Source organism: Herpailurus yagouaroundi, unplaced genomic scaffold, assembly GCF_014898765.1.
Source record: "Herpailurus yagouaroundi ecotype Mexico unplaced genomic scaffold, PumYag 159, whole genome shotgun sequence".
In the NCBI taxonomy this organism is placed as follows: domain Eukaryota; kingdom Metazoa; phylum Chordata; class Mammalia; order Carnivora; family Felidae; genus Herpailurus; species Herpailurus yagouaroundi.
Genome location: NW_024412400.1, coordinates 70,728,104 through 70,752,367, shown reverse-complemented (window position 1 = coordinate 70,752,367; position 24,264 = coordinate 70,728,104). Strand labels below are relative to the sequence as shown.

Here is a 24,264-nt window from a genome sequence, read left to right as displayed (position 1 = left end):
CGAAATAAAAATCTAGGGATTCAATTTTTTAAGTTTTACATTATATGATACATATTTTACCCTGTTTTTACTTAATCTTTAAGATAATTTTAATGGATCCATAATACTGCATAAAGGAGAAGCCCCATAATTTAATCATTCCCCTTGTGAAACACTTAGATTGTTTTAAATGTTAACATGTATTTCTGTTTTATTGATAAACTTGCCCAATCTCAGAGTTTTAGCTTTACCCGCAACTTTTCTTTTTTTTTTTTTTTTTTGGTTTGTTAATGTGTTACTCTAGTAAGCTATATTGTTGCTTTTCACATTTAATAATTCCCCTTCATATGTGATGAGCTTTTTCTTATCCAAAGTATTCATTTCTTATATTTAATAAGATCAAGTAAATCTATTATTTTCCACATTTATGTCTTTTTTTTAAATTTATTTTTGAAAGAGCGAGAGACAGAGCATAAGTGGGGGAGAAGCAGAGAGAGAGGGAAACAGAATTCAAAACAGGCTCCAGGCTCTATGTTGTCAGCACAGAGCCAGACGTGGGGCTGGAACTCAGGAACCAGGAGATCATGACCTGAGCCGAAGTCAGATGCTCAACCGACTCAGTCAACCAGGCGCCCCTCCATATTTTTGTCTTTACTAGTAATTCTTATTTTTCACAAATTACGTTTCCAAGTGCCATCTTCCATATTTGCTCTTTGGTCTTGCATTTTAATGTGCTCTATTGAGTTTTGTTTTTTTTTTTTACATCATATTTCTTTTTTTTTAATTTTTTAATGTTTATTTATTTGTGAGAGGAAGAGAGACAGAGACAGAGTGCGAGCAGAGGAGGACAGAGAAAGAGGGAGACACAGAATTCGAAGCAGGCTCCAGGCTCTGAGCTGTCAGCACAGAGCCCAATGAAGAATTTGAACCCACAAGCTGTGAGATCATGACCTGAGCCAAAGTTGGAGGCTTAACTGACTGAGCCACCCAGGTACCCCTATATCATATTTCTAATAACTACTACATTCAACAATGATCTCAGTCATTTCAGTTGCTGTTTTCATTATTGTTTGATCTTACTTAATGTTTGATTACTTAGGATGCCACAGTAGCAAATACCAAAATTCCAGTTGCTTAAAATGACAAAATGTATTCCTTGCCCACTTTCCATGACCGTCCTGGGTTGATAGTGGCGTCCTGTTCCTAGCAGCCCCAGGGGAGACTCAGAGTGATGAATCAGCAAACATTGACAGTCTTGTGCTAAAGGAAAATGTGAGCTTTGCAAGGTATGTCAGTTAAATGCTCTAGCCCTAAAATAACATATCACTTCTGAGCTGAATTCATTGGTCCACACTAGTTCTGTAACTCCCCCTGACTACAAGGGTCTGCAAACAGTCCTATCACATACATAGAAACGTGGAGAACTGAAAATATTTGGCAAACAGCACTAGTGACCGCCATCTCTCTCCTAATGCTTTCTTTAGTGTCATAAATTAATCTGTATTTTCTAAAAATTTCCATTTTATGTTAAAAAAAGTATGTTAGGTTATAGAGTTTGGCCTACAATTCCCTTCATTTTGCTTTTTATTTCATTTTGCAAATGTCTTTTGTGTGTTTGTTTGTTGTGGATGGCTTTACACTTTCTGTTTGCTCATACTTCCATGTGATTAATTTGCTAATCTTTCAAAAGCAGACCAGATGGAGAATTGCTTTAAAGCATCTTCCTAGCAATCTGACTGTTTTCTGTCTGAGTGGGCCTCTTTGATCTTGAGTTGGAAATTAGACTTTTTTTCCCCTCAAGGCTTTTCATATCCCAATAGTTTATTTAATAATTCAGTGTCAGAGTAAGTTTTGACGAATAGTTAAGGTGTGGAAGAGATTTTTCTCCAACTACAACAGCTTACTGTACAGTGTATTGTCCTTCCTGGACCTGGAGTTAAGAAACAGCTCACATGGAGGGTTATTTCTATCTTCACCAATACGGGGTCAACATGTTGATGTGCAAAAATACGTAACAAGGGGACTAGAGGTCAGTTCAACTCAGAGTCTCAGATGATGGCAGGGAGGATTATTTGAATTCTGAATCAGTACGCATTGTCATAACTATCACTGAGGGAGGCTATACAGATTCCTTTTAATAGCTACAAAATACCTATGTGTTAGGAGCAGGGGAGAAGCAGAAGGAGAGGCTCAGAGAATCTTAAGCAGGTTCCATGCTTAGCGTGGAACCTACATGGGGCTCAATCCCACAATCCTGGATGGTGACCTAAGCCGAAATCAAGAGTCAGATGCTCATCCAGCTAAGCCACCCAGTAGCCCCTCAAAGGAATTCTTAATTAATATTTAGAGAGAGGTTGCTTCCTTCTATTTAAATCAAATACATGGCTGAAATTTTAATTATTTCACTTTAAAGAACTTGAATGTTAATTCAACCTTGAGGTTAGGAAGGGACAAAGGTGTTAAAAATGGACTCATGAGGGGCACCTGGGTAGCTCAGTCGGTTAAGCGTCTGATTCTTGGTTTCAGCTCAGGTCGTGATCTCATGGTTTGTGGGTTTGAGCCCCATGTCAGGCTCTGCACTTGGTGTGAAGCCTGCTTGGGATCCTCTCTCTCCCTCTCTCTCTCTCTCTCTCTCTCTCAAAATAAAAAATAAACTTTAAAAAAATGGGCTCCTGAGCTATCCAAAGCTGAGTTCAAACTTAGCCATGTTAGTAATGAGCTGTGCAAACTTGGGTGACTGATTTGATTCTTGAAGCTGGGTTTTTCTCATCTGGAAGAAATACATGATAATAATACCTAATTAATAGGATTGTTGAGAGGATTAATTTCTAAACATTCACCATAGTTCTGGCCAGTTTTGAGCTCAGAGGAAGGAAAACAGATAAACAAAGGCAAGAAGATGAGGAAAACACAGCATTTGTCCCAGGTTGATTGGCACTTTGTGTATATAAGAGAAAGGAAGGATATTGCATAGTGTTGTGCTGGTTGTTCACTGCACAAAGGTGCCAGAACAGAGGGGCAAGTGATTGGCACTTTGGGTATATGAGATTAGGGCTGCTGCATAGTGTTATGCAGGTTGTTCACTGCACAAGAGTGCCTGACCAAAGGGACAAGAGGAGCTGAAATCCAACCCATATTCTGCTTTCACAGGCATCCTCCCTGGCATAGGTTCATCTGCCCAGAGGAAGAAGTGCATTTTTCTTTACATACTATATGAGCTAAGGGTGACCCTGAATACACAGGAATTATAAGAAATTATAATGTACATCTGTGACCCCATTCCTAAATAGGGAGGCGTAGAGTTCCAGAGGGCACTCATCATCTCCTCCATCATCTCCTTTCCTTAAGTACAGGGTGTTTGGGCCATTTTCATCAGTTGGTTTTTAAAAACCAAAAGCAAAAATACCTATTGTCCCCTGATGTATTATACAGGCCTTGATATTCCAAACATTTTTCCTTCCTTTCCACCCTTGCTTCTGAGTCATCATTCCAACAGTTTGCAGGAGGTCAGGTAGCCCCGACCACTTTGTGCCAGTTGTGGTGTTTTGCTTTTTCCTGCCAGGATAGTCTCCCAGATTGAAAGGCATTTTACACGGTTTGATCTTGGTGGTGTAGCCGAGACTCGAGACTCGTTGGTGGGACGACCAGCTGCCTCAGATCACAGCCTCTCTTCTTTCCCGCCGACGTCATCTCCAAGAGGAGCGAGGAAAGGAGGGAAAAAGCCACGAGGAGAGTGAAGTGTGCAACAAGATACTGAATTCTGCTGTAAAAAGCGTCCTAAAGTCTATACTCCTCCTGTTGTCACTCCTTCTCTGTGCTGCGCTCCAAGGATGCAGGTTTCTCAGGACCAAAGACCCACACGATGCACATGCTTCTGCTACAACCTGCAGATCCCATGACCTGCCAGAGGGGGCTGTGTGGCTGCTGGAAGAACGGAACATCTATTCTGTTCTTTCCAAGCCTCCAATGCCTTTTTAACCAAACGGGCAGGAGGAGGGGGCGTTTGTATCGGGCAATAAAGGGTTCTAATGAGAATCTATTTCATTGATCCATAAAATAAAACCAAGATTGTATCATCTATCTTCTTCATATAATAACGATTACAATTTATTAAATTTTGAATATGTTCCAGGTGCTTTACATACATTCTCTTTAATCCTTATCACAACACTGTAAGGTATTTTTATCTCTGCTCTATGATAAGAAAAATGTCAGTGAGAAAAGTTAATTAACTTATTCAAATATAAAGAGCTAATAAGGAATAGGGTTAGGATAAATCCCAGTGCTGTCTGACTCTGTAGCCCGTGCTCTTTTTGTTTCTCTTTTTATTAGTGTCTCTAAAATGATTTTTAGATGACAGTGTAATGCATACATATATTCTCACAGGCACGATCTATACACTGCCAGGTATATGTAGTCAATGTGGACATCGTTTTCACATCACTTCTTTCACCCAATTTCCAGTCCTGGTAACTTCCCCAGTAGAGACCAGTTTTCAGAATTTTTAAATACATTTACACACACACACACACACACATATATATATATATATATATATATATGTAATACACACATATACATATATATACATATGTATATGTATATATGTGTGTGTACATATATACATATGTATATGAAATACATATATACATATGTATATGAAATATTTTCATATATATTTCATATTTTAAAAACATATCTATGTTTTGTGTTTAGGTTGTTTTTTATGTGTTATGACACCACTACATTCAGACCCACTCCTTTTTGTAGTAGTCGGATTATATTTAAATTTGTATCTGCCATCTCATTCTGCTTTCTTTTTACCCAGCTTCCTGCAACCTAATTATTCTGGACCCTGACTTTTTATATAAGTAAACAGGCTGAAAAGAGTATTTGGAATATAATCCTGCTAATTTCAAAGAAGTCTGATATTTTTCATTCTAGTGTATCTTTGTGTCGTGGATAAACATACAGTTATTGGGAAATACTAATAATAATAGTAATAAAGGAAATTTCCCTCTACTCACTACACTGATATGATGACGTGAGCATCAATTTTTCTGTTTGGTTGAATATGGTGCTTTGTTTCCACAATGTGGATTTTCCTCAAAGGTCTGCTTTTTCTTGGCTATATGACATTTTGGCCATCCCTCATTTTACCTCTGTGGTATGATGCTGCAATTAATTTTATAGCTCAGGAAACTATGAACCAGAGGGAATGAATGACAGTCAAAGGCATGGTGCTATCTAGTTCTAGAACCAGAAATGAATCCCATCTATGTGCTGGCTCCTGTCTCAGTACCCTTTCTACAACATAACACATTATTAATGGGAAGTCTTATGTAAATGCTTTAACTTATTTGTAAATCTATCCTCCTTTCTCTTCACATTTCATATCCTATTTCCAGTCACATTTGTTTAGCTGAAAAAGTTGGACATGCTTTGTGTCCTTGGCAGAGAACTCTGAGAAAAGCTCGTTTATTCTTGTAGTTTGTTTTGAATAGCTTCTTCTGGAAGTATCTGGGATTTGGATATGTTCAATAAATCCCAGTTAATAAAAAGTTAGAATATTATGGGACCTCAGAAAAAAAATCAAACCCAACTCCTTGTTTTATAAATTCATTTAAAAACACATATTGTGAACGCACTTACTGCACCCTCATAAATGCTGATACACGTTAAAGGGTATTTCTATATCACATCTGGGAAACTGGAGCCAAGAAAGACCAATTCGCTCGAAAATTCTCATGTTCATAGTTAAAAGGACTGGAGCCCAAGTCGCATGACTTAAAGTCCAGTGCTAAACACCCATGTGACTTGCCAGGGTGTTATTCTGTATAGCAATAAAACATAAGGTAGTTCAACCTACTTATCGTATGTGCTAAGCTTCATTCATTATCTTTGTGGCTTATAGAAAAAGACAGTATTATTGTGGCATGCCTAATGCATTTATACCTTTTAAAACTTAAGACTTTTATACAGTTTGTTTTCAAATTTCTAATCACAGATAAATAGCAACATTTTGGTGGTCTTGAGTGACTTGCAGCTCTCTCTCTCTTTTCCCTTCTCATACAAAAATAATTCTTAAGGTCACAGTACGTGTATTCCTGCAACTAGCATTTGTATTCAAGTTCAGTAAATCTCATTGTCAACACTTTGTGACCGTTCCTGTTAAATTCTGTGGAAGGCTTGATGTTGCATTATAATCCTTAACATACAATTGTGTTCTACCTGGGCTGTTCAGGGATATCATTGTTTTGAATGAAAAGTGTAGCATGTGTTTAGTGTATTACTAGGCACCTTGATCTCTCGCTCGGGGTGGGGGGGGGGCAGCATTTAGTGACCATGCATCCTCATTAGCATGGAGGACAAGCCAGTGTAACGGCAAAGGAAGTAGATTTGCCAGGAGATGCCCTGGGTTTGCATGCCCTACTATTCCTGGCTCTCTCAAACCCTTGGCTTCTGTATCTTAAAAATGGGGCAATAATATCCATTTCCTCAGGGTTGTTTTAAGATTTAATTGAAACAATGCATGTGAAAGTACCTTGGCACATATAAGGAGTTTAATAAAGCTAATTTCCTTTCCAGTTTACTTAATGTTTGCTACTTTCAAAACCATTCTTTCCCAATAATGTAATAACTGGCTTTGACAGCAGTAACAGAGCCATACACGGCATTCATGCTCCTTCCCTGAAGACCAGCTTTCTTCATTAGTATCTGAGCCTGGCAAATCAAAATCCTTTCTAAAATCTTCTAAGTGACTTTAAAATCCCTGGGTGCATTAGTCTGGATCACTTGAGTGTATCCTGCACATTTAATTAAACCTGTTATTTCTGGAAACAAAAACAAAACATTTAAGAAGGAATGGCTGAGAGCAACCGTTGTCTTTCCAGTAGTGCAACATGTGAATGGCTTAAGGAATCTTTTAAAGCTGTGCTTTATTTTAATTGGTTTCTGAATCCGCTCATTTTCTGGCTGCGCCTCTAGTTTCTTCATCTGCCATTGCCTTTTGCCACTTCTCTTTGGGGATATCTGTTATCCTTAAAAAAGGGATGAGGTGGGAATTAACTTGCTTTTGACCATATCCATTTATCCACTTGAAGATCACTGTGGCAAACTATGAAAAATGCACTAGTTTTGAAAAATGACAAAGCTCCTAGGATTGAAAAGGTGCTTATCCCCTCACAGGAATCTATTTGTGCTGTTATTCTTGGCAGCTGGAGCTGGATTCTTCAAAAGGAGATGCAGATTCTATTTTTCTTTATCTTTCCTACCCTGAAAATTATGTCTTGCTTCTGCATTGGGAAGGTTTTGGATCAAAAGTCCTTTCCTATTTGCACTGCAAACAAAAAACACACCCCATTGTAAATTGTGTTAACACCTTTTCGACAATCTAAACCTCATGAGGAAAGATATGCTGACTATTATGTGTACATTATAAGTGCTGTGCACAGGTGTGTTTATAAGGAGGCCTTGTGTTTGATCTCTTCCATGCCTTAGTCCTTCCCTAAGCATTATTATCGGCACGTAGAAAATGGAATCTGTCTAATCGGTTCCAACTGAGTTAAATCCAACAAAAGTACTTCACTTTGAATTTTAACTGGACCAACACCTTTGTCTTAGTAATAAAAATTTAACCACTTACATTTTCCATCTTCTTGTGTTACCTCCTTCATGGTCCAGGATGATGCCTTTGTTCACTTTGGACAGATATGATGCCAAATGGTGCTCTTCTTGAAACCCATGGTTTCCCAAACATCAGGAGACACAACTCCATTTCCCCTACGAATCCTCTCATGTTCCATTCCCATGGTGACACAAGTCCCATGGAATCTCCCTGTGTGGTTTGAGATGGTTTGGGATAGAGAAGAATAAGGAAATTAAGGGGCAACGCTAGAACATTCACACAGGACAGTCAGCTCTATTACAGAAATGGCCTTTCATTATCTGAGAAATCTCTCATGTCTAGGCTGCAGGTGCATGTGGTTTCAAGGTCACAGTATTGTGTTTGGACTGCTTCTTGGCAAGTCCTGCATAGAAGGTCCATCGCTCATTAGAATGTGTGGATTTTTTCATCCCTTGCTATTGACTATGAGAGATTAGGAAAAGTTCCATTGACGTTTTGTAGGTCATGCATAACTTTAATAAAATAAAAATTAAACTTTAAGAGATAAAATCTATAAAGAGTAAAAAACAGTGATTGTAGACTCTGGTAGAAATTTCCATTGTGGCCCAACTATGAGACTGACTCTAGAGTATTTTTCCCTTTTGCTTTGATTAAAAGTGCAATTTCACATGAAATAGTGTGATATTTCATCTTCCGTTTCCAGGGAGGCTCTCTGGAGACGGTCATTAACCAGTGTGGTCAGGCGAACCAGCAGCTTCCCTGATTAGTTTCTCCTGCTGTGCAGTATAGACAAAACCTCAATCATAAGACATTCCAGAGAGCTTGAGTGTCCATACTCCAACTGTGCTACCTAGAGAACTGTCAAGTGTCTGTAAATATTTTGCAGTTCCTTAGGAAAAAGTGTTAGCCTTCTGAAACAGCAGAGTAGGATTGTCCCTGCATCTAGCCCTGGTTCTTGGTGGGTTTGGTTTGTGTGCCTTCTTTTAGGCAGGCCGTCTCTTTGATGCGTCCCATGTCTGTAACTCCTTTTTATCTCTGTGTGGTTTAGGCTAAGGAGTATTTTTCTTCTGACACTTTATCTTTTTCCTAAAATGAGCAGAAAATCACTGACTATCTTGATTGATTCATTCGTGACCTTAGTTGGGACTAAAAAGCCAGGCCACTGGACAGGAGAAAGAAGCTTGAATATGCTACAGGAGATGGGGGAGAGGGCCCATCTCTTACTCCTCACAATTTTCAGTCGATCGTCCTCATTTTACATTTCCCCTCCCATCCTTAGCTCCCACTGCTAAAGTGAAAAGACAAACTTGGTCATCATTACATTAATTTCAAGTTCATTCCAATAATCTTGCCACTTTAACATGTTTTGTCCTATTTTCTCTCCCAGATGGTGGGTGTGCATCTTCTGAGAAGAATGACTAGTAACTTCAGCGCCTTAAAGTTGTGCATCCACCAAATAGAGCTATCTGTAAATACATTGTTTGTTTTGAACAAACCTTCTGTTCTGGTTCTATTTGATTAACAAGAATAATCAAACATCTAAATAAAAATCATTGTCTGTTACCACTGGAGAGTATCCAACGAGTCACAGACAGCTTGGAAGGCTGGCAAAAGGCAAGACGCGTTGTGCTGGGGGACATCCAGGCCAGCGTGGAGGGACCCGCGTGCCATCTGCCCCCACCCCTTCTGCTCAGAGCCCAGTCCAATCATTTTAATCTCATTAGAGCAAGATTCTTATAAAGCCAAGAGATGGGATTCAGCCGTGGCTCCCAATTTCGCCAATTGCACAAAGCCTCACACTGACAGAGCCAGCTTCTTGAAATGCCTTGAAAAACCTCGTGGCTCACGGTCACCAAGATGCCTCCCGATACTGCATATTCTGTAAAGGGCTGAGTACCATTTCTCTGTGTTTTACCGTTCCACGCCACAAGAGAAGTTGAAACCTTTCAAGTTATAATGTGTATGTTCCCTATGCACAGCGCTGGAAGATATTATGTGCTAATTGTTTGTTGCTTTACAGCAAAGCAGGCCCACTGAGAAGCCGGCCCTTTTATGATATTTGTAGAGCTGCATTTCCCAAGAAGCAAAGTTCAACAGAAAAAAAAAAAAAACAAAACAAAACAAAAAAAAAAAAAAAAAACAAACGATAAGAAACCCTTTCTTCGCCAGATAAGAAACATTGCTGACACCCTATTTAATGAAAACTTCCAGCTGCTTCTTTTCCATCTTTATTTCCCCCTCTAAGTTTCAGCTTATTGGCTCATTATGCTCAGGGAACAGGAAGGATGACGAGGACCTGGAATTCTGGCTCAGCACTTTGGGAACCCAGCCCCCACCGGCTCAGCCTTCCTCCCTTCCTCCTCTCTCCCTCCCCCTCTCGCTGCGGCTCTCCCCTCTTCCCCCAGCTCTCCCGCCTCCTGCTGTAGATCTCTTTCTGCTGCCTGGCAACCGCTCCACAGGCAATGTCACACAGGATTGCTTATTACAGCTTCAGAGAAATAAACAGGAGGGGAAGAATTCTCGCTGTTGCATTAGAACAGTTATGTACAAACGTACCAAAGCCAGGTAATTCCAGGAGTGATGTTATGGTAGAGTTTTGCACCATGGTGCCTAGGTAGGTCTACCCTTACATGGGTAGAGAGAAGGGTGAGGGGTGGGGAATAAAAAGAGAATTTTTACATGGCTTTTAGCCACCAGTGTATTAAATATATCCATTCTGTTGGCATAGACGTCAAATATAACTATTTCTGGGCTTTAAGGACTGTAGCAAGATATTTTGCAGTTGTCATTTGCAAAGTGCACTGTGCATATGAAGAGCGCAATTCTAATGCTTATCATTATAATCTTGACTTTTAAAATGATTGCGTAGGTGGCCTTAACAAGACTTAAGGGCATCTCATCTAGTATCTGTGAAGTGAGTCAGGACCTATCTTTCCTTCAATATAGTTTATTTGCTAATATGAGGGTCTTGTGTTCTTTTAAACATTCACTTGGGCATTGCTTCCAGTAACTGTCAGGGATTGAGCACATTCTTTGTAACCAACACGGGATACAATGGTGAGAAGAGGAGACCCGGTGGCCCTCCCAGGGATCACACCATCACAGGGAGGACCGACAATTAAACAAATCACTGCAATAAATTCTGCTAAAGGATAAAAGGCGAGAGGGGATAAAAAATGGAAAGTTTGTTCCATTTTCCACTCAGGATTCTATGCCTCCCTGTGACAGGAATAGTTCTATATCAGGATTTCCTTTTGTGTCCTATCTATTTAGCCAGGCAATGGAAGGAAACCCGTTTCTTTCTAACTTGGTTTCCTGAGCATGATATCCAAATAGCATAAACACTGTTTGAAGTGTGTCTTATCTAGAAATCTGAACTCACCTTTAACTTGATTGTTAAATCCTTTCATGTTCCAGGTCCTTATCCTTGTTGGCCTGAAAACTGGGAGTGACACTGGCCTATTTGCTGGGACTAGTGAACTGTAAATCATAACTAAGACCTCATTCCTCTCCCATTCCTCTTGCCCACAAATCAGTCTTAAAGGCATGGGTGTCCCCAGTGCAAATCACACCTGCCCCAGGCAGTTTCTGAAGAACTCTAGTCTCATTTAGGAAAATCTCTGCTCCCCTCCTAGCCTTCTTTTGTCCTCCTGTTCTTGTCTTCTTGGTCTTCTGGTTTATTTGGCTCTGTCTCTGCTTCTTTACCTATACTCCCCATGCGATCTTGCAACAGAATTCCAAAAGGTTTTTGTTTTCAACTTACCTCTCACCTGGGCTCCCCTATAGTTGACAGATGCCTCACATGACTAAGATGTGCTCTTTGGGAACCCAGCACCGGCACCTAAGTGACAAAATTTGGTTCTCAATTTGAGGTAAATCACATAGGTACGTATCGATTTTTCTCAAAATTATGAAAGGAATCACAAAACCCACAATCCGGTATTTCTGAAAACTGTTTAAGGAGCAGTTACATCAACATCACCTGGGGGCTTGTCAACAAATCAAGATTTAGAACCGAATACCAGATTTACCGGCCAGTTTCCCTAGCTGATTACTATGAACATTAACGTTTAAGCCTCATGGCCATGATCATTTAGAGATTTGGACAAAAAAATAGGCCTTTTCAGGTGACTGAGTGACAATATAAATCCAAATTTTTAGCAATACCAACAGTTTTTGTTTTCGTTTGTTTTTTTGCTATTGTTAAATCACATCCACCCAGACTTCTAGGAAGGGTTTCTCTGTAAGAATATGGGTATATCCTTTTTGAAATTAGTGGACCACTAATATAAAAACAAACAAATATACAAATAGCACAATTCATAAAGAACAATGAAACAAGTCACATGATGGATTAGATTATTTTATTTACGGAGGACTTCTGACCGGTTACTCATTTATTCATCAGATATTATTAAGTGACTATCATATGCCAGTCACCATTCCAAATGTTGGGGACACAGGACGTTTTGTCTAAACAAGATAGGCAAAGTCACTGTCCTCACTGAGCTTCCATTCTAGTAGAGGAGGCAAGCAATGGACTGCTTAAAAAATAATGAAATATGTCCAAGCAGTAATGGTGCCATGAAGAAAAGTAAAATAGCATGTGGAGTTTGAGATTAACTGGAGACGTGGGGGGAGAGGCAGTTTCAAAGGGGGAAACTTCTCTGAGATGATACTTCAGTAAGGACCGGGATGATGTAAAGGAGGAGCCATGTGGAAATCAGAGGAAAGAGTGTTCCAGGCAGAGAAAGAAGCAAGTACCAGGCCATGAGGCAGGGTTGGCCTTTATGTGTTTGGAGGGAAGCAAGTGGGCTAGGGTGGCTGCAGCCCAGTGAGTGAAGGGAAAGTGGCAACGGATGGGAGGTGGGAGGCCATGCGGACTTTGTAGGCCATGGTCAGGAAGTTTGTGTTTTCTTCGACTTCTAATGGGAAGCCATTTTAGAGTTTTGACCAGGAAGTTATGTCATCTTATATGCATCTATGCTTTAAATCACTCAGGTGTACAGACTGTAGAGGGGAAAGACTGAAGCTAGAAACCAGCCTGAGGTTTCTTCAGTAGTTAATGGCAAGAGATGATGGTAGTTTGGGTGAGGGTCCTATCACTGGAGACAGAAGGGAGCAACTTCAGGATATATTTCAGAGAAAGTGATGGTAGCACTTGTAGTATATATGGAAAAGGAAGGAAATAAAGAAACCAAGGATGCCCCTATGATATTGGCTTGACCAACTGGTTGAATGGTAGCAGATTTTATTGAAATGGGAAGCCTGGAGGAAATGTACTTTAAAAAAAAAAAAGTTTATTTATTTTGAGAGAGAGAGGAGAGAGAAACCCAAGCAGGGTCCACACCCAGTGTGGAACCCGACACAGGGCTCCATCCCATGACCCCAAGATCATAACCTGAGCAAAACTCAAGAGTTGGACACTTAACTGACTGAGCCACCCTGGCACCCCAAGAGGAAGTGTACTTTTGGAGAAATCATAAAAAATTCTCTTTTTGTTGTAGTAAGTCTATAAAACCTTACAGATTTTCAGTCAAGATGTTGAATAAGGAGTATAATAATCTGGAGCTCAGAACTCCAAAATGGAAAGAAAAAAATGAGATGTTTTGGATATGTAGTTCTGGAGAGATGAGGAGTCCCAAGGAGCAAATGTCCCTAGAGAGGAGAAGCTGGAGAATTGAACACGAAAACACTTAGTGTTAGAGGACTCGGTGTCCTCTAAACGTTTAGAGGAGAGAGGAGGGGTCAATGAAGGAGGCTGAAAAGGAAAGAAAGTGGGTGTGGCATCCTAGAAACCAAAGGAATGTTCCAGCATAGGACTCGCATCATGGTGCATAGTGACAGAGATGGCTGGTCAGCAGCATGAAAGGAGGCTCAGTGCCAAAGTAATAAGTATATTTGGATGTTAATGATTTGTATTTTGTGCTTTAATAAATACAAGAGATGTGAAAGTTACAAGTGAGCTCTCCCCCAGGACCTCCAAAATGGAGAAAGCAACTGTTGACAACATCCTGACACACAGTTACGTAAAATGACATTCTCCTTAAGGAACGGAGACATGTTCAAAAGCTAGTGGGTTTCTTTTTTTTATAAACTTCCTTTAGCAGCAAATCAACATCACCAAACGGCTGATTGAAAGGGCAGAATAAAATACGCTGATTATATCTGCTAGGACTTGGCATTTGGGAGAGGAAAGGTTAAGGTTTAATAAGTGGTAACTGAGAGCTAACATTCTTAGATTTCCAGAAGGTTTTACAGCAACTGAAGGCACACAGAAAAGAGGAGGTGGGAGAGCGAAAGACATATTTCAAGCTGTGGTGAACTGTGTTTTTCTATGTGCTCACTAGCTCAGAGACTGTACAGAAATAATGATACCCTGACTAGACAGGAAAGGAAATTGCTGCCCTGTTTAGTATTTATTGAGTGCCCAGAATGGGAGGCATTGAGGGCACTTACAAATTAGGTGACTAGAAAGTTGTGGGACTGATCCACATTTCATCTGTGGTCAAACCTTGTGTGATTTCTTCTCCATAAGTTTAGTTTATAAGGCATCTAAAAATATGTGTCTCACAGACTGCTTTTATATCCATATGAACAAGTCTTTCTCATACATAGTATTGATCACTATTATGATTAATTTTGACTTTTGTTGACATTTAATTTAGTTCATTCATGTGTTTATAAAACGTGTTAGGAGGTTTGAAGTTAATTCCACAAAGAAGGCCAACTGCTGGCCCGACATTTTCCTGGGGGCTATTTTTTCTTTTTTCAATCCATCTACTTGGATTTTTAGAAAGGACTTTCTCCTTAAGAGTATAAATATAGCTATTTTAAGTGAGCAGACCACTAACTTACAGAATCAATAATAAGAATTCATGGAGCACCTGGGTGGCTCAGTCAGTTAAGCACCCAACTTTGGCTCAGGTCATGATCTCGTGGTTCGTGAGTTTGAGACTTGCATCCGGCTCTGTGCTGACAGCTCAGAGCCTAGAGCCTGCTTTGGATTCTGTGTCTCCCTCTTCTCTTGGCCTCTCCCCCACTCATGCTCTGTGTCTCTCTCAAAAAAAAATGAACATTAAAAAAAAATTTTAAATAAAAATTTACTTCATGGGAAATGAAGCCACAAAAATAAGAGAGAGTCTATAATGGCAGGTTGAAAGAACAGACCAAACTGAATTGCAGCTGTGAAGGGATCAGATGTTTAGTAAAGTTGATCTCTTCCTTTTTCTGATTTATCCTCTTTACAATTTAGGATCCTTTACAGTGATATGCCTGTACTGGATTAATCTGCATTTTTTTTGAAGTTACAGGAAACATGCGATTATCCTCACTAATGAAAGGGAAGAAAAGTACAGGCAATCCAAAATGGTGGCATACTCCCTGAATCATGGCCAGTTGGCTGTAGGATGTGTTTTGTACTTAAGTTTGGATATGGGTGTGTCTGATTTTCTGGGAATTTACTTCAAAGGGAAGAATGAAATGACACAGTGAAAACTTGGCTCTCTTTGAGCTGGGAAACTCTCCAGTTTTCCTATCCTAACCCCATTCATTCAGGAAACAGACATGACCTTGCTCAAAGATCTTTCTGAACAAAAAAACTGTGCACTGATCCTTTGTATTTCAAAGGGCTTCCTCACAGAGATATGAGTTGCCTTAAAGCCACAGCAATAATTAAGCTAAGTGTTTGATAGTGGTTCTTCTGGGGCAGTTGAGTGGACAGAGAGATACCAGGCTATCTGCTAGATGGGGCTGAGGGTGAACTGCAGCAAGCTTGTCTTGCAAAGCACTATAGTATTTGTGATAAGCTCAGGTTTATATATAGATTATTTCTCTTATGGACTCTGAAATCATTAGCAAAATACTTAACATGCCCAGTTTCTCCATCTATAAAATGGTACCCTGTGGGCTTGTTATGAAGATTAAATGAGCTAATACTCAGTGCTTGGCTCCACACCAGGTACATAGTAAGTGATCAAAATCACATTAGCGATTACTAGAGTCTGTGGACTGAACTTAAAAATGCCTTTTACCCAGAATTGTCTTGTTTTTTTGCAACTATATTCAGCTGCAGTTGTGTTTAGTAAAATGCAATGTCACCTAAAAATATTAATAAATTCATGTATTCAGCAAGGAAATATTAAAGAACTACCAGATACTAGGTATCCTCATTCATTCATTCATTCATTTATTCATTCATTCATTTTTCTCATTTATGTATTTTTTCAATCAACTGCTACTGAATGAAAAACTACCATCATGTGAAAGCCCATGCAATCTATGACACTGTAAGTTGTCATGAATAACAACTATAAGTAATGTAAGAAAAAAAAAAACTGGATCCTAAGTGGAGGTGGGGCAAAAGGGAATAGAAAATTCAATTTTGAGACAGATGGGACATTTGAATTTGATTTACATAAGAAAAGCTATTAGGTAATTATTGTTACTTTTTTTTTTTTTTTTAGTTGTGATAAAGGTATTACAGTGATGTTGGAGAATGGTACACTTAGGAGATTCATGCTGAAATACTTAAGAGTAAAGTGTCATGATGTCTGCAAATTACTTTTAAATGTTTCATGAAAATAGAAACAAATGGGAAATTATTAACAATTTTTAAATATAGGTAAGGGATGTATAACTGATCATTTTATTATTCTTTTATCTCTCTTTATGTATGAAGGTTTTCTTAATAAAATTGGGGCAAGGGAGAGGCAAAAATATGGCTCACATACATTTTTAAAAAATTCTATATGGACATAGAATAATCTATTCCAAGTAACTCAGTTGAGAGGAGAAAGCTGAGGCCTGACCGGTTAAGTGACTTATCCAGATAACTGGAAAATGTCAGAGCCAGGTCACTTTCCAGCAGAGCATGTGGTAGTACTCAGCTATCTACACTTCTCCTTCTACCCTGGTGAAAGTTTCAGAAACAGTGCCTGCAACCACAGGAGAGACAAAGTAACAGAGTGCAAATGGATCAATGAAAATCTATTCACACTAATGGAGAAACAAGTAAGAATCCTCCTGTGATGGGAAGGCAGTAGTGTCATTTTCTCCTAATTATAAAGGCCAACAGAACTTTCTTTACCATAATGGAAAATAGTAGCTATTGGGTGCTGAAAGGAAGTTAGTTTCACAGGAAAATGCCTCCAAATATTTCAACATTATCAACACTAAAATTAATTATATTCATTTCATCTTATCATGCAGCAAAACATCCAACTGAAATTATAACTGATGTCAGAAGTCAAGAGATAAGTTTTTATGATTGAAACCTAGTGACTTTTGTTATTGCAAATGATGGTATTTTTCTAGAAGATAGCCAGGGAATTTCAAAGCATTGATGGGGAATGTTTCTGACTTTTCATAAGTATAAATATAGAACAGCAGCCATTGTCTATAACTCAACTAGAAAGAACTTTCAAGAAACCACAATGGAATAATGGACACATTGAACTTTTAGGATTGGAAAGACAAATTATAATACTCATATTTAGTAAGTCAGGCATAATTCCATGAGGTTAACAATGCATTTTATGTAATCTTCCACAACTTTAAGGCTAGAGGCCAGTAGTTTTCAGCTACACATGCAATTTTACAATGCTGCACATCCTTTTTCATTCCACCCACTTGACGCAACAGTTGTAATTTGGCCTTTTCCCCATTCCTCTCACATTCAGGGTCTTCTGTTTAGCTTGCAAACTAAAACTTGGATCTAGGCTATGGGGTACCATATTATTGTCCAAAATTCAAGTTCCCAAATCATCAAAGACACAGACATAGTCCCTATATTTTATGCAAACAAGTGGCAGCAAAAACCAAAATGTGTGTCTTACCGTGTGCCAAGGGAAGAGCTCACACAACTCCATACTAGTCATGGTCTTCACTATCTCCTCCCTGAACTCAAGACTACATCTACAATCTGCATCTCTTAAAAATGATGCCTACACAGGGGCGCCTGGGTGGCGCAGTCGGTTAAGCGTCCGACTTCAGCCAGGTCACGATCTCGCGGTCCGTGAGTTCGAGCCCCGCGTCGGGCTCTGGGCTGATGGCTCAGAGCCTGGAGCCTGTTTCCGATTCTGTGTCTCCCTCTCTCTCTGCCCCTCCCCCGTTCATGTTCTGTCTCTCTCTGTCCCAAAAATATATAAACGTTAAAAAAAAAATTAAAAAAAAATGATGCCTACACATATCTGTATCTATCTACACACACACACACACACACACACACACGCATATGCACAGATACTGACACAGACATACACTCACAGATACACACACACACACACACACACACACATTTTTACCTCTGTGGCAACAAGGAAAAAATGTCTTCTCCGTTTTCTGTAGTAAACTATGTCCATTTTGCCACAACATTCATGCAACTGGTCTCATGTCATATACAGATTTCCCCTGGGTTTGTGCCGTTGTGCTGAATGTGGGTCATTAGAAAATAACCACAAATCCAGATCTTGCAAAGTAGAAGGGGCTTCTTTGATTCTATTTTTAGTTGATTAGTCAGTGGTGTTTGGGTGAGATAGATCCCCCTGCCCCCGAGGACTTTAATTTTACATAATGTAAGTTTGCATCCCAAACAATTGACATAAAAATACAAAAGCACTGTCTCATTTTTGTCTCATATTAGTTACTATTTCAAGATATTTTACACTAAACAAATAAAAAGCAGCCTTTCAAACACAGTTCATTAAAAATGTGTCTACGGAGTAGTATGATTAAAATTAAATATATCATATACCATTTCCCATTCTATTGAACAAAATGAGAAAAACTTCCATTTTTAATCACTCACTGTAGAATACCTATTATACAGAGGGGCGCCTGGTTGGCTCAGTCAGTTAAGCGTCTGACTTTGGCTCAGGTCATAATCTCCCAGTCCATGAGTTTGAGCCTTGCGTTGGGCTCTGTGCTGACAGCTCAGTCTGGAGCCTACTTCAGATTCTGTGTCTCCCCTGTCTCTCTACCTCTCCCCTGCCTTCTCTCAAAAATAAATAAAACATTAAGAAATTTTTTTTAAGAAAGAATGCATAATATACAGAAATGGGGGAACAAGGGCATGCTTTCTGGAAAGAGCTAGAGCTAAACATGGGTATTTTGGCTAGCAGTACAATCCTGCATAATGCTGCATTCTTCCGTGTGTCAGCAGTTCAAAGCAATACTCTGTTCTTTGGATCACTTATCCATTATTACTTCAGACAATGAGTATCTGATACAAAATAAAAGTGATGGATGCAGAGTGAACTGGTGAGTGTGTTCTGAGTAAGAACAAACGGGAACAACACTGTGGTTCACTGCCTAATGAAATTACTTTTGGGTATTTAAATACATCTTACATTATGTTATGCATGGATTGTTGACCTGAATTCTGGAAATCAGCCCTGGAAAATTAACTGTTTCTACCCCTTGAAGACATTATTTAAATCTCCTTCATTGCATAGTGGAAACAATTATTAAAGTTCCTCATATTTGCACTTGAGGCATCAATATTTTAGAGTCATCATTTTAAAATTTATCTGGCATTCATTTTTCTTCCCCCACCCCACTTTTTTTTTAATAAAAAGGGCAGAGAACAAGGATGGAAAGAGCAAATATATGTCTTCCAAGATACTGCATAATAAACATTCCTGTTTGAATCTGAAATCATGAATTTCGGACTGGAAAATGATTCATCATTTCTTGAAAAAACAATTTTTTGTAGACGTATGCTCTTCTTGGCATCTGGTTACCTACCTGTCTCCTGCAGCTAAAGCCATGAAACTCTCTGACTTGCCATAACATTCGTGCTCATAACCCCATGTTGTCAAGGAGTGAGATGCTAAGTAATATTCTCCTCATCTGTCCAAAATCAAGTTTGATCATTTCACTCCTCTACTAAACTATTCTCAGTCTTTATCCCCCACAAACGTCGTTCCTGCATAACAAAGATCCAACTCTGCAGTTTTTTTATCAAAGTTCTACGATTCCAGAGCTCTGTATGAAGATCCATTTTCTCAGGAAAAAGAAACTTATATTTAGCTCAGTTCTTATCTTTATCTAAACAATATTCTAGTGGATTTGTGGACTGGTTATAAACAGTAAAAAAGAAAGTAGAATTTTGGTGAATAATTCATTGTGTGGAAGCTGGATTTTTGGGAGACTTCTCAGTACTTTACTTTTAACAAACTATCAATTCTTTTCCAGGAAACCCTATATTCTTAGAGGATTGAGATTTGGGGAAAGCAAGGTATAAAATGCAGAGTAAAATTCCTCTGAACTATACTGACTTGTTAGGATTTACTCTCTCAAAAGGTATGGATCACTTTCAAAACTCATTTCACTGTCAGACTTTGGGACATTATCTGTCAAGCCTACAGACACATATTTCAATAAGTCTCTTATATTTGGATACCAGTCCCTTGCAACTTATTCTGAAAGAATAGATATTAAAGCCATTTTTTCAAGAATAAAAGGGCAAATTTACATCTTTTATTTATTCAATGAATGTTCTACAGGGAAAATTTACTAAAAGTTTCAAAAAATATATTAATAACAATGATCATAGTAATTAATCACTTCTAGAATGACCAATTAGAGCTCTAAGAGGTAACTTAAATTTGGGAATTACCATGACAAGGGAATCAATATGTGATGAATGTATTTCTACTTGCCAATTCAAAATAAATTTCCTCAAACAGATTAAAATTCTCAAGTGTCAAATTTGTTAAGTACATTCATCTCAAGAGATAAATTATAATTAAACTACTATTAAATGTCCAGCTTGTCTAGTGTGCTATTTAGAATGAAATATTTTGCCTCTAATGAGGAAAGGCTAGAGAAGTTTTGATAAATTTCTGTTTCAGGGATTTAAGTGCATTGCAGCTGAATTTCATATAATTCATCTATTAAGGTCTCGACATTCACAGTCCTAGGCTCTGGAAAATGAAGATTTGGGTTCTGGATAGAAAAGCTGACAGCTTTTCTGAGCCTGAATGTGTTTTGACAGTGAGGTCCCACAAGAGAGAGAAAGATACCAATGAATTGGGGGCCTGTAGGAAAGAGGGAAGGAAGAAGGGATTTCCCAGTGGGTGACTATACTGAGAAGTGATTTAGGGGGAATGAATTAGCGAGGTACTCCAAGTGATATGTGTATAATAATCCTTCTCTGATAACTCAAATCTTTTGTAAAATTCTTATGTTTGGTGTGAGATAGTGAAGATGATTTAGAGAAACACATAGTCTGCTACTGAGAAGAAAGACACGGCATAACATAATTTATTGCCTATCTCTCTACTTGACCAAGAGCTTTGTGCTCAGGCACTATGTGTTTTATTGCTATAACCACAGTCTTTTACATGGTGCCTAGTCTATACAAGATGATTAATAAATATTAGTTGAATTAAACTAAATATGTAAATACATGAGGCTGGCATCCTGTAGGCTGTTTTCATTTTCTGTTTTTTTCTGAATGGGAGGTTCCTACTAACAGACATCAAGGAACGCCCTTATGTAGCAAATTTGAGTGGTGTCAGCTAAAATATGCAGTGAATATATCCTTCCAGGCTCCAATTTCCTGTCAGCTTTTCAAAACAGACAGATTGTCTTTTTCATTCAGGAGAAGCAGGGGGAGGTGAGGAACAGACTTCACCCTGTCTGAACTGCTCACTCACCTTGTTGGATATTTGAGAACCACTGAATGGCTCAAGAGGTGCCACAAGAAAACAGTGTTGATCCTACTCTGCCTGGTTCCTGTAAAAGAAAAAAAATACATATTTTTTTCCGAGCTCTCTTACCAAGTGTTAGGTTTAACATCTGGCACCAACAAACCTGCAAAAAGATAATAAAATGTGTTTGGGGACTTGCAGGCCCAGAGATGAGGATAATTTGTAGACCCAATTTCTAATAGTGCAGGGGGAAATGCTTTCAACTGAATCACTGATGTGATCAAATAAAAATGAGTGAATACTCGCCAATTGCTAAAGCAATTTATCTCTCCAAATGTATTCGAAATGTTAATTTTATCAGGGTGCAAGCTGCTAAAATGCAGCTAGTAGATCATTAAATTTCAATAGGGAATAGACTTCATATTTAACATAAACAGTCAAGTCATTTTGGCTGCCTGCATCTTGTGCCACATTTAGAAAGCCTTCTGTGTAACCATAGGAACGGTTTTGCTTAAGCACGGTTGCTTGTGTAAATCCAATTCATTCTGAATTAGCTGGAGAAAAAAAAGGGGGGGGTGCCTGATTTGTTTCTGTCCATTGCTTCCCAAGTTGCCTCTTAAAACATGCAAAGAGAAAATTAAAAATGATTTTTTTCTTTCCTCTTTTTGGAGAGTAGGGTAGGGATGAAATTGGGAGGCAGAATTCTTCTGACAACATTGGCATGATGGAGAATAAAAAATAATGAAGTGGTCTTCGATAGCTCAAAATCTTTGCTGCTTAATTAGGCACTTTTACCATTTGGAATATTTCCTATGCTTATCGTTTTCTTCATTTAGAGTAATCTTCCTTAATAGAAGTGATTTAGGAACACACTCTTCCTGGATATAATTTTACACATGGCATAAAATCCCAAAAGAAATTTATTGGTGTTAAGAAACTCTTCTTTTTGTTCTAGGGGATTTTAGAAGCTATCAGCCACACACACCATATAGCGAATTAGATTAATCTTATTATTTTCCTTTCAACACCTAGATTGAAGCAGCTAATTGGAGGGAGATTTAGAGGAGAGGATATTTTCCCACATTGTGAACTGAGGAGAAAGCAGGTTTTGATAGGTTGACCCAGGGGGAATGTTTAAGGCAGCCAGAGGGAAGTGAGAAGATAGTGATTTTCCAGAGAAATAAGAGAGAGCTCTTTCTCCTGTGTGTCTTTCCCCTGTCTGGAAAACTCTTTCAACATTGTTAACCCATTGGCATCCTTCTTATCTTCATGGCCCAGTTCAAATTTCATTGGCTCCAAGATACTTTCTCTGGCCTCTACCTCTCAGTAGCAATCATTGTTTCCTTTATTAACTTACTGTGCATTGCAGATACTTCTGTGTAAGCCATAAATTCTTCCTCCTTACTTTACAAGTGCTTGTTTAATTACCTATCTCCCACCCCAGAGTATAAGTTATTGTGGATAGGGAATGCTTCTGCTTCTGCTTCTGCTTCTTCTATGCCACCTAAAGTCTAAGGCATTGCATTTAGTGATTCCTAAAGAAATGTTTTTGACTAATTATGAAAGGAAAGACTGAAAGGCATAGGGATGTCAAGGGCAGGCATAGCCTGTTTTATACTTTTATCTTGCTTAGAGGTGGAAGGTGGTGCTGCAGAGGATAATTATGGAAATTTGGAGGAAGAGAGGGAAAAGTAATGGGAAAGGGAAGGTTTCTGAATTCATAAAATATGCCAGACATTGTAATATCAACCCAAAGAGGATACCTTTAGTGGGCTGAAAAATGTTCCCCACCCAAACATATACACATCCTAATCTATGGAAAGTGTAAATGTTACCTGATTAGGAAATAGGGTCTTTGCAGGTATGACTAAATTAAGGATCTTCAGATGGTGAGATTATTTTTTTTTAAGATTTTTAAAAAAGTAATCTCTACACCCAACATGGGGCTCAAACTTACAACCCTTAGATCAAGAGTTATATGCCCTTCCAACTGAGCCAGCCAGGGGCCCTGAAATTATTTTGAAAATCTGGGTTAGTACTAAAAGCAATCACAAGTGTCTTTATAAGAAAGATGCCAAAGAGATCATATGGACAAAAGAAGAGAAAGCAAAGATTAGAGTGATGTGGTCACAAGCAATGGAGATGCCAATAGCCACAAGAAACTGGAAGATGCAAAAGAAATTCTACCCGAGAGTCTCCATGGGGTGCATCATCCTGCCCACACCTTGGTTTTAGCCCAGTAATACTGACTTTGGACTTCTGGCTTCCAGAACTCTGAGAGAATAAATTTCTGGGTTTACTAAGGCATGGAGTTTGTACTAATTTGTTACAAAAGCCAGAAGAAACTAATACAATACCCCATAGAACCCCATTTATAAAGGAAGAGAAAATCAAATTCAAGAAAGGGTCGGCAACTTCACCAAGTGTACATTAAAAATCATTGCTGGAGTGGGGACTCAAATCCAAGTTTGACCAACCTCAAAGCTGCTTAGACACTTTTTCTCATCCAGCATGTATCAAACTCCCTCCAAGCCAAATTGTTTTATTCAGTCAATATGACATTGGTCCATGGGCTGAGACACTACAAGTGGATTTCCTCCTGCAGCAAAATAGAAATAGAGATTTAAATTAGTTAATAATTTAGGTAAACCTCTAGGCTTCTCTCACAATTTTGTTTTTATTGGGATTTAATTCACATACAATACTATATTAGTTTCAAGAGCACAACATACTGATTCTACACTTGTGTGCATTGCAAAATGGTCACCATAAAAAGTCTAGTATCTGTCACCATACAAAATTAATACAATGTTATTGATTATATTCTCAATGTTACACATTCTCATGACTTATTTATTTTATAACCGGAAGTCTGTACTTCTTGATCCTCTTCACCCATTTCACTCTCCCTATCACTTCCCCTCTGGTAACAACCAATCAGTTCTTGTATCTAAGAGATACAAGTTTTGTTTGCTTGCTTGTTTTTGTTTTTTAAAATCCACA

At 38.7% G+C, this 24,264-nt stretch overlaps 1 long non-coding RNA gene across 1 annotated transcript in view; it reads right to left on the bottom strand.

The window, feature by feature from the left end:
• The window catches only part of LOC121034014 (uncharacterized), a 30,621-nt gene extending 6,768 nt beyond the window's left edge, over positions 1 to 23,853 (bottom strand). The window contains exons 1-4 of the long non-coding RNA XR_005792251.1: positions 23,739 to 23,853; positions 21,268 to 21,346; positions 11,370 to 11,447; positions 7,625 to 7,816 (exon numbers count right to left, since the gene is read on the bottom strand). This is a non-coding gene — a long non-coding RNA (uncharacterized LOC121034014). The remainder of the gene's footprint in view (positions 1 to 7,624; positions 7,817 to 11,369; positions 11,448 to 21,267; positions 21,347 to 23,738) is intronic.
• Positions 23,854 to 24,264: the final 411 nt, after the last annotated feature.